The following is a 12,954-nucleotide window of genomic DNA, read 5'->3' as shown; positions in this document are numbered from 1 at the left end:
GTGCTACTGTATTAGGTGCATATATATTTAGGATAGTTAGCTCTTCATGTTTCATTCATCTCTTTCCCATTATGTAATGCCCTTTTTTGTCTCTTTTGATCTAAAGTCTCTTTTATCAGAGACTAGGATTGCAACCCTGGCTTTTTTTTTTTTGCTTTCAATTTACTTGGTAAATCTTCCTCCACCCCTTTATTTTGAGCTTATGTGTGTCTTTGCACGTGAAATGGGTCTCCTGAATATAGCACACTGATAGGTCTTGACTCTTTAACGAATTTGCCAGTCTGTGTCTTTTAATGGAGGCATTTAGTCTGTTTACCCTTAAGGTTAATATTGTTATGTGTGAATTTGATCCTGTCATTATGATGCTAGCTGGTTATTTTGCCCATTAGCTGATGCAGTTTCTTCATAGCATTGATGGTCTTTACAATTTGGTATGTTTTTGCAGTGGCTAGTACCAGTTGTTCCTTTCCATGTTTAGTGCTTCCTTCAGGAGCTCCTGTAAAGCAGGCCTGGTGGTGACAAAATCTCTCAGCAGTTGCTTGTCTGTAAAGGATTTTATTTATCCTTAGTTTATTAAGCTTAGTTTGGCTGGATATGAAATTCTCGATTGAAAATTCTTTTCTTTAAGAATGTTGAATATTAGCCCCCACTCTATTCTGGCTTGTAGGGTTTCTGCCAAAGAGATTCACTGTTAGTCTGATGGGCTTCCCTTTGTGGGTAACCCGACCTTTCTCTCTGGCTGCCCTTAAGATTTTTTCCTTCATTTCAACCTTGATGAATTGGCAATTATGTGTCTTGGGGCTGCTCTTCTCGAGGAATGTCTTTGTGGTGTTCTCTGTATTTTCCCGAATTTGAATGTTGTTGGTCTGCCTTGCTAGGTTGGGGAACTTCTCCTGGATAATATCCTGAAGAGTGTTTTCCAACTTGGTTCCATTCTCCCGGTCACTTTCAGGTACACCAATCAAACGTAGATTGGGTCTTTTCACATAGTTCCATATTTCTTGGAGGCTTTATTTGTTTCTTTTCACTCTTTTTTTTTTCTCTCTAATCTGGTCTTCTTAGTTTATTTCGTTGAGTTAATCTTCAATCTCTGATATCCTTTCTTCCACTTGATCAATTCAGCTACTGATACTTGTGTATGCTTCAAGAAGTTCTCGTGCTGTGTTTTTCAGTTCCATCAGGTCATTTAAATTCTTCTCTAAGCTGGTTATTCTAGTTAGCAATTTGTCTAACCTTTTTTCCAGGTTCTTAGCTTCCTTACATTGGGTTAGAATATGCTCCTTTAGCTTGGAGGAGTTTGTTAGTACCCACCTTCTGAAGCCTACTTCTGTCAATCCGTCAAACTCATTCTCCATCCAGTTTTGTTGCCTTGCTGGTGAGGAGTTGTGATCCTTTGGAGGAGAAGAGGTGTTCTGGTTTTTGGAATTTTCAGACTTTTTGCGCTGGTTTCTCCCCATCTTCATGGATTTATCTACCTTTGGTCTTTGATGTTGGTACTATTCCTTTCTGTTTGTAATCATAATTAGAGGGTTGAAACTTTCGGTCCTACTCCAACCTCTAGGAAGGGGAGAGGAGCTGAAGGTTGAGTCGATAAACCAATGGCCAATGATTTAATCAATCATGCCTAAGTAAACAAGTTTCCATAAAAATTCTAAAGGACTGTTTTGTGGGCTTCTGGATAACATTAACACATGCAGGTTCCCAGAGCGTGGCATAGCTGGAGAAGGCATGAAAACTCCATGCCCCTTCTCCACTCCTTGTGTTATGCATCTTGTCTGTTCATCTAGCTGTTCATCTGTATTCTCTGTAATATCCTTTATAATAAGTGGGTAAATGTAAGTATTTCTGTGAGTTCTGTAAGCCACTCTAGAAAATTAATCGAACCCAAGGAGTGGATCATGGGAACCCCAATTTATAGCTATTCAGTCAGACACAAGGCTACAACTTATGCCTGTGACTGGCATCTGAAGTAGGGGGGCAGTGTTGTGGGACTGAGACCTCAACCTGTGGGATCTGATGCTGTTTTCAGGAAGACAATGTCAGAATAGAACTGAATCAGAAGACACCCAGTTGGTGTCTGTTGGAGAGAAATCTTCACACATTTTGGTGACCAGAGGCCACAGAAGTATTCTGTCTTGTATGATTATAGTAGGAGACACTACTCCCCACCAACCCCCATATCCTCAGATATATCTACAGAGGCTTCCAATAATTATAAACTATAACACAGTAAAGTGCTTCGAGGGGGGGAAAAAATCCTTGAATAATACTGTCAAATGACTTAATGCAACAAATGACAAGGGAAAGAAGGCCTTGAAAAACACAACACACTGAAGGCATTCAGTACAAAAACAAATGGTCTTAACAGCACTTGAAAGGGCCCAACCATATTATAGCTCTGAGTAATAATCGATAACTATGATACTCCTGAGGCATTAACAAATTAAATGACCAGTATACTCTATTTCAGAAAGCCAGACTATAGCTAATAATTTTTTTTAATAAAAAAGCAAATTAAAGTTATTTTTAAAATATCAGTATATTGGGGAGATTTTAAAAATCACATATAATAATACATCATTCATTGGCAATATACATACTTTCAGAAAGTCAGTTACTCTTCAAACCTTTCCAATCTCCTTTCATGCTCCACTAAACCCTCTGGAAAGCCACTCACAAATCCGGTGATCTGCTTGGTCAACCCTTTCAACCTCTTTTGAGTTTCTTCACAAATTCTCAAAGCTTGTAAGCACCTTTTCTCTATTTCTTACTCCTTAAATGTACATAGCGTCTAAGTAGACCTTACCACTTTATATTCTTTGTAAATTTATGGGTTCAATTATAATCTCCCAATTTTGTTTCCAGCCCTGGCTTCTCCCTTATATTTTCAACTGCCTCTTGGTCATCTCAGTATGAATGATCCATAGGTACTCAAAGGGGAAACAGTAAAAATCTAACTTTTCTTCCCTCTAAAACTAACTTGCTCTTCCTTCCATGTTTACTTCTTTTATCAGCAATACCATTCTTCCAGCAATGCAGGCAAATGCAGGAAAATCTCCTAAGACGCTATTGGTCCATTCCCCTTTAGTGTTACCCTCATTTTAGGACCTGCCTCTCAAGCTGAGTTACTCTCACTTATTCTTTGCACATAAGACCTCTAGGCCTTTAACAACTCACTTTTCTATTAGTCCTCACTTTTACTTCTTTCCTTCCACAGCTTATATTCCATGTTCCATTAGTCAGACCACCATCATGTCAATATCTTACTCTCAATGTACCAACCTGAAGTAGCACAACATAAGCATGTAATCAGACTGCTGAACAAAACCAATACAATGATGTATACTGGTGCTGCTTTCAATTTAAGACCTCTAATTAAGCTAGTGAAAAAAAAAATCCCAAGTTGCACTAGTCTAATTTCTACAGTATCTATTACAAACTGTCCTCCTGTTCCCTAAGTCTTCGACTTTACCTTATTTGTAAATAATCCCAACCTCTTCCTAGAGAAAATGAAAGTCAGGGAATACCTCTTCTTCCATTCACTAAACTAGTTTCCACATACTTTTGCTTCACTCTTCACCATTACAATGTAATAGTGCTCTGAAGAATCTCCTGATCTTGCTCAACTGATTATCACTCTTTCTCCTAGCACTGAAATATGATCAAGACCCTGATATTTTTAAAAATACATAAAAACCTTACTTCGCTGTCATAATCATCTCTACCCACTCTTTCTCCTTATAGCTCAAGCACTGTTTATATTTGTTATTTTGATTTCTTCACTTGCCAGAGTCCTCAATCCTGTTTCCCATATTCACCAATCCCATTAAGCTCATTCACCAAGGTCATCAACAAACTTCTTGCTCCTAAACAGAACTTGACTTTTTCCTATGCTGCTCATCAGCACCTGACACTTTCACCACATTCTCCTGCCTGAAGCACTTTTCTTGGGTTTCTAAAAACACTGCATACTCTGGATTTTTCTCACACCTTTCTGTTCCTTCCCAGTCTGCCCTGTAGGCTCATTTTCCCCCCTCTGCTAGCCCTCAGATTCTCTTCATGGCTGTCTTGGCCCTCTTGTCTTGTTACACTCTCCCATGGCAATTTCATCCACCCTCATGGCTCTAGTTATCACTTAACACTAAAGAATTTCAAATATGTATCTACTATTGAGCTTTTCCCTCTGCTATAGATGCATACATTCAAGGGTCTACTAATCATTACCACTTAGATGTCTCGAGGCTATCTCAAACTCTGCATGTGCACAAAAATAAATTCTTCGTCTTCAATCCCCACTAAATTTGCTGCGATGCTACTTCAGCTCAGGGATTACTATCATCATCCATTCAGGTATTCAAGCCAGAAACACAAACACTATCCTTGACTCTTTATACTCCAATATCCAATCTACATACACTTCTGGAGATTCAACCTTTAATCTACCACAGATCAGTTCTCTTCTTACTTACCCCTGATTCAGGCCAGTATTACCTACTGCCTGGATTACTGTATTCTCTTAAAGAGGTCCCCTTCCTTTAGTTCCCTTCCCCTCAATTCTTCATTCTGCAGCCAAAATGATCTTCTGAAGTTGGTTCTTTCTAAGAATTCTGCCTAGCCCACAACTCACCATACCCCTTAACTGTGAGAGGGGTTGGCTTTGAAGCACCATGTTTATGCTACATGACCCTGCCCTCTTAGCACAGCTGATTAAACCAAGGGTAGACAACTGACAAGGAACCAGTCAGACTCTCTCCAGAGGACTTGAAAGTGGGAGAGAAATTCAGAGGCTGTTAAGTTAGAGCTGTATAGTTAAGAGAAGACAGTATACACAGAGCAATGAAGCAGACATGAGAGACAAGACACTATGCGATACAACAGAAGAGGAAGCATCTGATACTGAACCATGTCTGGTTCCAAATCTTTGTGAAGTCCAGCCGCACTTCCTACCTCTGCATATGCTGAATCCTCTGGGTCACTTTCTTTGTCTTTTGCTTAAGTTTCTGACTTATAACTAAGACATTCTTAGCTAAAATAATTCTTCTAACATGCAATTTTGACCCTGAATCTCCCTTGCTTAAAATCATACCACGGTTAATTTCTGTTCCTAAGATAAAATCCAAGGCTTCATTAGGGCTGTGGACCAAGAACTAGGGGATTCCAGGAACTTCAGGACTCTGGATGATTTGGCCCTGGCCCTCTCTTACCAGATCCTCCTCCCTCTCCAATCCCAGGATCCAGCCACAATTAACTGCTTTAAAAGTACCACAATCTTTTCACCTCCAAGCCAACATGCGGGGAGAGGACAGGGAGGAATCTGTAACACACTCTAACCCCAACTTTACCTACTCATCCCTGAGGCTTCAAGTTCAGTCAGTATACTCACTCCCAAGACAACACTGGGTCTTTCTCCATGGCAGCACATGTATTACCCTGAATTGAAATGTCTGTGCTTCCCATTGGACTAAAACACATGTAAGGGTAAAGAGCATGCATTTTGTTCACAGTTGGATTCCCAGAATTGCACAGCACACACTCAAATATTTTTGAATTAATCTAATCAGCTGCCAAATTGTGTTAATTTTACTGTCTTGATAAATTACTTTTTATTTCCTTAGACACTGTCCTACTTCAATCTCATTTCTTCTCTAAAATATTTCAATGATTTTTTAACTACTCTCTCTGCCTAATTTCACTGCCTTCAAATCCACCCATTATCTCCTGTAGCAAGTAGGTATTGTAATATAAGTTAATTTAATTCTCTCTTCTCTCAAAAACTGCCTTTAGAACAAAGCCCATCCAGTTGAATGTTTTATTCCTGGACCATATTAAGCTCTTCTGCCTTGATGCCTCTGTCCCCTTATGTGAAATGCCCTTTTCCACTATCTCCAAGTGTTCAAATATATGCCATTATATAAGGCCAAGAAATGGTATCTTTCGTTGAATTTTATTTATACTTCTCATGACACAATTTTTAAAATATTGAACTAAAAGTTACCTATATATCTAACTGTAAACTTATTCTGTCAACTAAGAAACATCAAGTTTACAGATTATGCAAAGATAAAACATGTAAAGCAACTCAACATAAGTGAAGAAACTGAGTTATTAATATTCACAAATACTTTTCATAATAATGTTACTTATGATTAATAAAATTATCTTTGTCTGCAAGATAGACTTTTCAATCTATCTAAAAGAAAGACTTTTAGAATGCTTTCATTACCAAAGACTGATGCTTAGTTTTGGTTAATGACATCCTTTAAACAATTAACTTGAAATTTATATATATATATAAACCTATATATGTATTTATTTATTTATTTATTTTTAATTTTTAAACAAGATCTCACTCTGCCACCCAGGCTGGAATGCAATGGCACAAGCATGGCTCACTTGCAGCCCCAAACTCCTGGGCTTAAGCAATCCTCCCATCTCAGCCTCCTGAATAGCTAGGACTACAGGCGTGTACCACCAAGCTTGCTTAATTTTAAAATTGTATAGATGGGGTCTCATTCTGTTGCCCAAGCTGGTCTCAAACTCTTGGCCTCAAGTGATCCTCCTGCCTTGGCCTCCCAAAGTGCTGTGCTACTACACCCAGCTGAAACTTCTATCAACTAAAATTGGCTTAATTTTAAGGGTGCACAAATAACCATGATACCTCAATCAATATTAAATTTTCCTTTGTGGGCTTGGTATTTCAGATATTTCTTGGTCCAACACCTTCTAGTCATTCAGTTAAATTTTCAAGTTAGGAAAACAATATTGAAATAACATTTGGTGATTATGTAGCAGGGAGGATTCTAGAAAGCAACTTTTTTTTTTAAAAGCCAGCTACTAAACTGCACTAATAAAGCTTTCCAAATATTTGAGCTCCTTCAGACTAGTCAGTTGTTAACAGGGTAAAAAAAGAAAAAAAAATTTTCAACCCTATATGGCAGTGTTTTCCAAACTAATGAGCTCTAACACACCGATGGGTCATGAAATGAATTTGGTGGATTTGAATTTTTTTTAGTGAAATAGAAGAGAATAAAGAATATTAGGATGCAACTCATGTGGTAAGGATAAATATTTGCAAAACTTATTTTTATACTGTTCAATCAGATTTGGCCCAAAGCTGCCTCCATACACTGTTAACTGTACTCTAGCTTGATGTGTAAACAAGTTATAACCTAACTTAGGAGTATACCCTTATAACCACACATCTGAGTCTCAGCCAATCCCAGGTTAAAAGCTGCTAGATTATGCCCAAATAAGGCAAACACCAAGCTGCACCAATCAGGTAATTTCTGTATGACATTTCCTATTTTTCCCTGTTATTAGAACAGCTCACCAGTTGTAAGTGGTAGTATTCTGAACCATCTTAGAGTGCTGTCTGCTTCTAGAACCTTTTTCCTGCTCAAATAAACTTTGTTAAGTTTAAAGGTTCTTAGGGGTTTTTTTTGTTTAGTTTAGTTTTTAACAATACACAGATAAAGGCATACTGCATCACCAAAGTTATTTTTTTTCCCATGGGAAAAAAATACTCATAAAAAAAAATCTACCTCCTTTCCAACAAAAAGTTATAGCAGGTTAAGTATTTAAATATACCTAGGGTTCTTTTCTTACTACATAAGAGCATTTAAAGTGACTTCAAATTAAGGAAAAAAAAAACACTGAATTCTAAAAGAATTTTCTCATTTGTCTTTGATTTATTGTGGACTTTACTGATCAAGTACATTCCGCAAGCTATGGCATGTAACATGCTACCCAGTAAATTACTATATATTCTGACTTCTCATTACTGAATCAGGAAATGACTAAATAATTTAATATGCAATTAAGGTTTAGATGAAGTTGATTCATCAAGAGATAATTGTAATCCAACTGTCATGCCATGACTGTAACACATGAGACATGCTCATTCTTTGACAACCTAAAGTTTGTCTTCCTTATACTCGTATCTAAAATATCATTTAGGTACACAGCTAATAATAATAAAATGGCTAGGATTCAATATGCTTTAAAAATACTTTTGTCAAAGATTCTTTATAGACAAATGAATAATTTTACATTTCTCTCAAAAGATGGGATAATAATCTCTCTAGTTGATTGTTATTTTGGTTACCAAGAGTTAGCAAAGGTTTAGAATTTCCACACAAGGCAACATTGTGTAAATGCGGTAATAGTACTGATGGCAATATCTGATAATACATTAAAAAAGAACAAAAATATCAATAAATCTAGTCAATGCATACGAAAATTTCTAAGGTGATATGGAGGATACAAATTTACAGTCATGGGAGGATATTTATCTTAGATATCTTTGGGTTCAGTTCGCATTACTGGTTATTTTTGTTTTAATAGTTGTGAAAGTACAATTTCAACTTTTAAAACTTTGAAGGATATGTACCTAATGGCTGTATTCTGATGCAGTGAAAAAGGACAAAGACAACAGAGCCAGAAAAATGATACCACAGCCACACAGAAATTAAGTACATCCTTTAAACAAACCCCTTTTGTATTGTTTGCTTTACTTCACTCCTGCTTCCTTAAGAACACTGGCAAACAGCCATATTTCCTGTTTTACACAGCTTAGCCGCAAGGACTCTTAAACAATAAAGAGAAATCAAGGGGATTTTATAAAGACAAATTGTTGTTACAATATTTGTAATGTAATCTAGTTATAATATTGTAAATAATGTGTATTTACATCAATAACTTGCCATTCTCCTTTAAATCGTACACTATATTTTCAAACTGATGAAATAATTCAGTTATTATTCCTGAAAAATAAGATTATTAGGTGCAAACACTTTCTCTGGAAAAATCAATTTTATAGTGTTTGCTGTCATTCTAAAGGTATCTGTAAAAGAGATACCACTATGACTGATTGCTCTAGCTTGGCAAGAATATTTGTTTATAATCTCAAAGATCAACTGTGAGAGGCAATCAATCCTTTGTTTGGAGTTTTCTGTCTTTAGGATATGAAAGTATCCAACTAGTTGATATTACAAATGTTTCTGCCATTTCAGAAAATAATTATTTTCTCTTGGGCAAAAAAATAAAAAACAACCCTTGATATCACAAAGAGTTTGCCTCTCTAACTTACTGTTTCTTTGATCCTAGGCAACTTCTGATTCCTTAGTTTCTTCATCTGTAAATAGAGATATTTGTATTTGTCTTCCAAATTATTGAGAGCATCAAATTAAGTAAGAAACTGGCACATGATAAGCATTCAACAAATCTTAATTCCTTTTCCTTTTTACTTAACTCAAAACAGAAAGCCATAAGCATAAAATATTTCTAAAGAATTCAGTTTTTTTTTTTAAGTTTTTTCAGGCAATATCAACAGGGTCAATGTCAAAAACAAAATTCTCCTCAGGGTTGGTTACAAACATAAGCTCTAATGAGCCATTTCATTATACTCATTATTTGGCTTCAAAAACTCAAGATACCAATGTGTGCTTTCAGGGAAAATAAAAAAAATAATAAAAAAGGAAACTTAAGGAAACGAATTAACGCAGTGAGCTCCCTGCTGATGAAAATATCCTCTTTAGTCATCCTGGTATTTCCCTCCACTGCCCCATACAATGCCAAGCACAAAAACACTAAATAAATATTACTACAGAACTGAAGCAAATAGCCCTGTGTGCCTCAAAAACTCCTGAGGTACCACCATGTGCTGGAAAATGACTCCAAATGACTATGAATCAGGAAGAAATGGATGAATTATTAACTGCATGCCTAGTTTGAAGAAATCTAAATAGATTATTGGCAATTGAATTAAAGTCTAAAATAACTTAAAAGCAAAAAACAAAATCTTCTAAGCACTGTAATGCACTTTTCACTATGGATATGAAGAACACTTCACCAGCTTTTCAGAAGTCTGTAAATAATCAGAAAATGCGAGGAAATCTGCCATCACATATATGTAAAGCTAGGTTCAGGTAAGGGCTCATCCAGTTTTTAAAAAGCAAACAGTACTCAAAGTAGAAACTACAAGCAAAGCAAGCAAGGATCAATCTGAGCTGCCAAAGTGGTGCACTTGAGCCATCTAGTGGATGGAGAAAAATGTAAGTTTAATTCTGTAAGAAAAACGTCCTACTGCTCAATTCTCTATGAAAACAGTAACAAATATGTTCTTTGGAACAGTACATTAAAATTGATAAACGATAGTATTGAACTAACAAGTATATATCGAGGAAAGATGAAAAATACAATGACGACAAATTTTTCAGGGTAGAGTTCAGATTTTATGGATAACTAAAGATGAAAACTAAGGACAAACACTCTTCCTTTATGGTATTTTTCTTACAACCATATAATCATTAGACCACACATAATTTATAAAACACATTACAGAAAATAAGAAAGATTTCTTACCAGCTCCAGCTACCAAAGCCAAAGGTGGAGAGAAAAGAGAAATAGGAATAGATAAATGAATTTCTATGAGCTCATATAAAGAAAAGAAGGTTACCTTTCTGCCAGGGGACTCACATTCAATTATGGTTATGGCAACCCCAGCTCACCTAGGACTCCTGCTCCCATGTGGGACTGAAGGCAAAATGACCTTAAAATTTTCAGTACTCAGGAGGCTGAGGCGTGAGGATGGCTAGACGCCAAGAGTTCAAGGCTGCAGTGCATTATGTTCAGGCCAGTGAATAGCTACTGCACTCCAGTCTGGGCAACACAGCGAGGCCCCATTTCTAAAAAATAAATACCACGCTAGGTGTGGTGGTTCATGCCTGTAATCCCAAAACTTTGGGAGGCCGAAGTGGGCGGATCATTAAGTCAGGAGTTCGAGACCAGCCTGGCCAACATGGTGAAACCCCGTCCATACTAAAACTACAAAAATCAGCTGGGCGTGGTGGCAGGCGCCTGTAATCCCAGCTACTCAGGAGGCTGAGGCAGGAGAATTGTTTGAACCCGGGAGGTGGAGGTTGCAGTGAGCCAAGATCACGCCATTATTGCACTCCAGCCTGGGCAACAAGAGTGAAACTCCATCTCAAAAAAAAAAAAAAAAAAAAAAAAACTAATAAAATTTTGGAAATCACAAATTATGTGAGCAGTGTGATACAGTGGAATCCACTTAAATTTTGGAGGCACATTTTTCTTGTTCATAAAACTATGGTCTTGGAATAAATTAGTGGTAAGATCGCTCTTAACTAAAATTTAATGATTTTAGAAACCCCTACCCACTTCCCACCCCCCACCCCCAAAATAGAGGCTAATAAAAAGAAAATGTGGTTTTTTTGTATTTGTTCCCCATTAATTCACATGAACAGTATATGATTTCCTCTTCTGAGTCTGGGACACAAAGATGACTCCCTGATCCCAAGAAATAGAGAAACTAGTTAGTAGAAATAAAACACTCAAAGTTCATTTTAAAGCAAGGCAGAAACAAGGGTCAGAAAAGATACAAATGAAATGCTACAGATATCTTTGAGGCTAAGAATCTGTCCTGAAGAAAGGTAATTTTCACTTCCGTATCTTTCTTTCTAAGACTCATTGTGTAAGGAGAAAAGAGGTAGAAGGGATGGGGGATATGGTGAAGGGAATGAATAGTGAGAGGAAAGAACAGAGGCAAAACCAGCAACTGTCAAAGAAAAATATTCCATTTTGCTGGGCATACAGGTTTCATAAAGGATCCACTGCAGGAAATAAAGCTGGAAAAAGGTACGATGAATTTACTTTTGCATCACAGACCACTGGCAAACCACATCTGAGGACATTAAGCAAGGCAAATAAAGGTGGTCATGTCAATGAAAATGAGGAAAATTTTCTGAAGTTTTGGAAAGAATCAATGAAATTTGCTAGTCAACTGGCTATAGAGGCAATGAGGAAGAAGCTAGAACTCAAGAAATTTCAGTCTGCATGCCAGGAAGCGTAGTGATATTATTAACCCAAGTAGAAAACATACTTACTGTGTCACATAAATTCTCATTTTACATACAAATTAGTAAGAAGAAAGATGCAGACTAAGGACAGCACCTTAGGGAAGACCTATAAGTAAGCTCCCCTCTACGCCCCAGGGGAAAGAAAGAAGAAAGGCACGGATGGAAGAAGAAATGCACAACGGTCATCAGGGTAGAAAGGAAAACTTAGAGAAGTATAATAGTACGAGAGAGCAATGTTAGTAGTATGAAGTGGTAAAAACTTTATTTGCTTTAAAGTGTGAAAGTGATGATAGCTATAATACATTTCCTTTTTTAAAAGTATAAGTATTATTCTGAAAGCAACAGGGAAGCATTCAAGCCTAGGAAAGGTAAACTGAAATAATTCATGTTCAGTGGCTGTTTTCACCCTAGAAAAGGACATGAGGTCCTGTGGAGCAATAAGAGATTGGGGGAGGAGGGAAGTGGAAAACAGCTGAGAACATAAGGAAAATGAAATCATTATAAGATAATTACAGAGGCAGTCATAAGTCAACTAAGGGCAGTCAACCAAGAACAAACAGACTATCAAGTGACACACTGGAAAAGCAAAAAGATAAAAACACTGATTTTAGACGTGTTAATTTGGAGACCCTATTAATGTGATCGGGGTAATATGCAACAGACGTACGGAAATACAAAAGTGGAACTCTAAAAAGTGGGTCACGTTCCTCGATAGAATTCATGTATAAAAGTAGCTGGTCTGATGCTGTTTGCATAATATTAATCAATCAGGTCTTTTCCTTTTTATTGATTTTGGTTATTTATATTTTCCTTTAAAAAAAGTCAACCACTTCATCATGATTACAGATAACTGGCATAGAAATGTACAAAAAATGCATCTTACAAAAACTATTACATAACAAAGCGTATTCTGTATATACACACACTTAAAAAAAGAATGAACACCAGTGTAACCATCACCCATTACCAATCCCTTAAAATTCCCCCCATAATCATCTCCTCCTCTCACACCCAAGAGGTACCATTTATCCTAAAGTTTGTGGAAATCATTGCCTTGCTTTTCTTTGTAACTTCACAA

At 36.8% G+C, this 12,954-nt stretch overlaps 1 protein-coding gene across 25 annotated transcripts in view; it reads right to left on the bottom strand.

Annotated features, from left to right (window-relative positions):
• The window catches only part of MAPK8 (mitogen-activated protein kinase 8), a 127,968-nt gene that overhangs the window by 63,007 nt on the left and 52,007 nt on the right, over nt 1-12,954 (bottom strand). For 9 of the 25 annotated variants that reach the window (XM_063607373.1, XM_055092766.2, XM_055092764.2 and 6 more), the window contains one exon: nt 9,089-9,133. The exons of the other annotated variants lie outside the window; for them this stretch is intronic. The gene's annotated coding sequence lies outside the window, so the exon portion shown is untranslated. The remainder of the gene's footprint in view (nt 1-9,088; nt 9,134-12,954) is intronic. 25 annotated transcript variants of the gene reach the window in all.

This window comes from Pan paniscus, chromosome 8 (assembly GCF_029289425.2).
Source record: "Pan paniscus chromosome 8, NHGRI_mPanPan1-v2.0_pri, whole genome shotgun sequence".
In the NCBI taxonomy this organism is placed as follows: Eukaryota; Metazoa; Chordata; class Mammalia; order Primates; family Hominidae; genus Pan; species Pan paniscus.
This window is presented reverse-complemented; position numbering and strand designations above follow the sequence as displayed.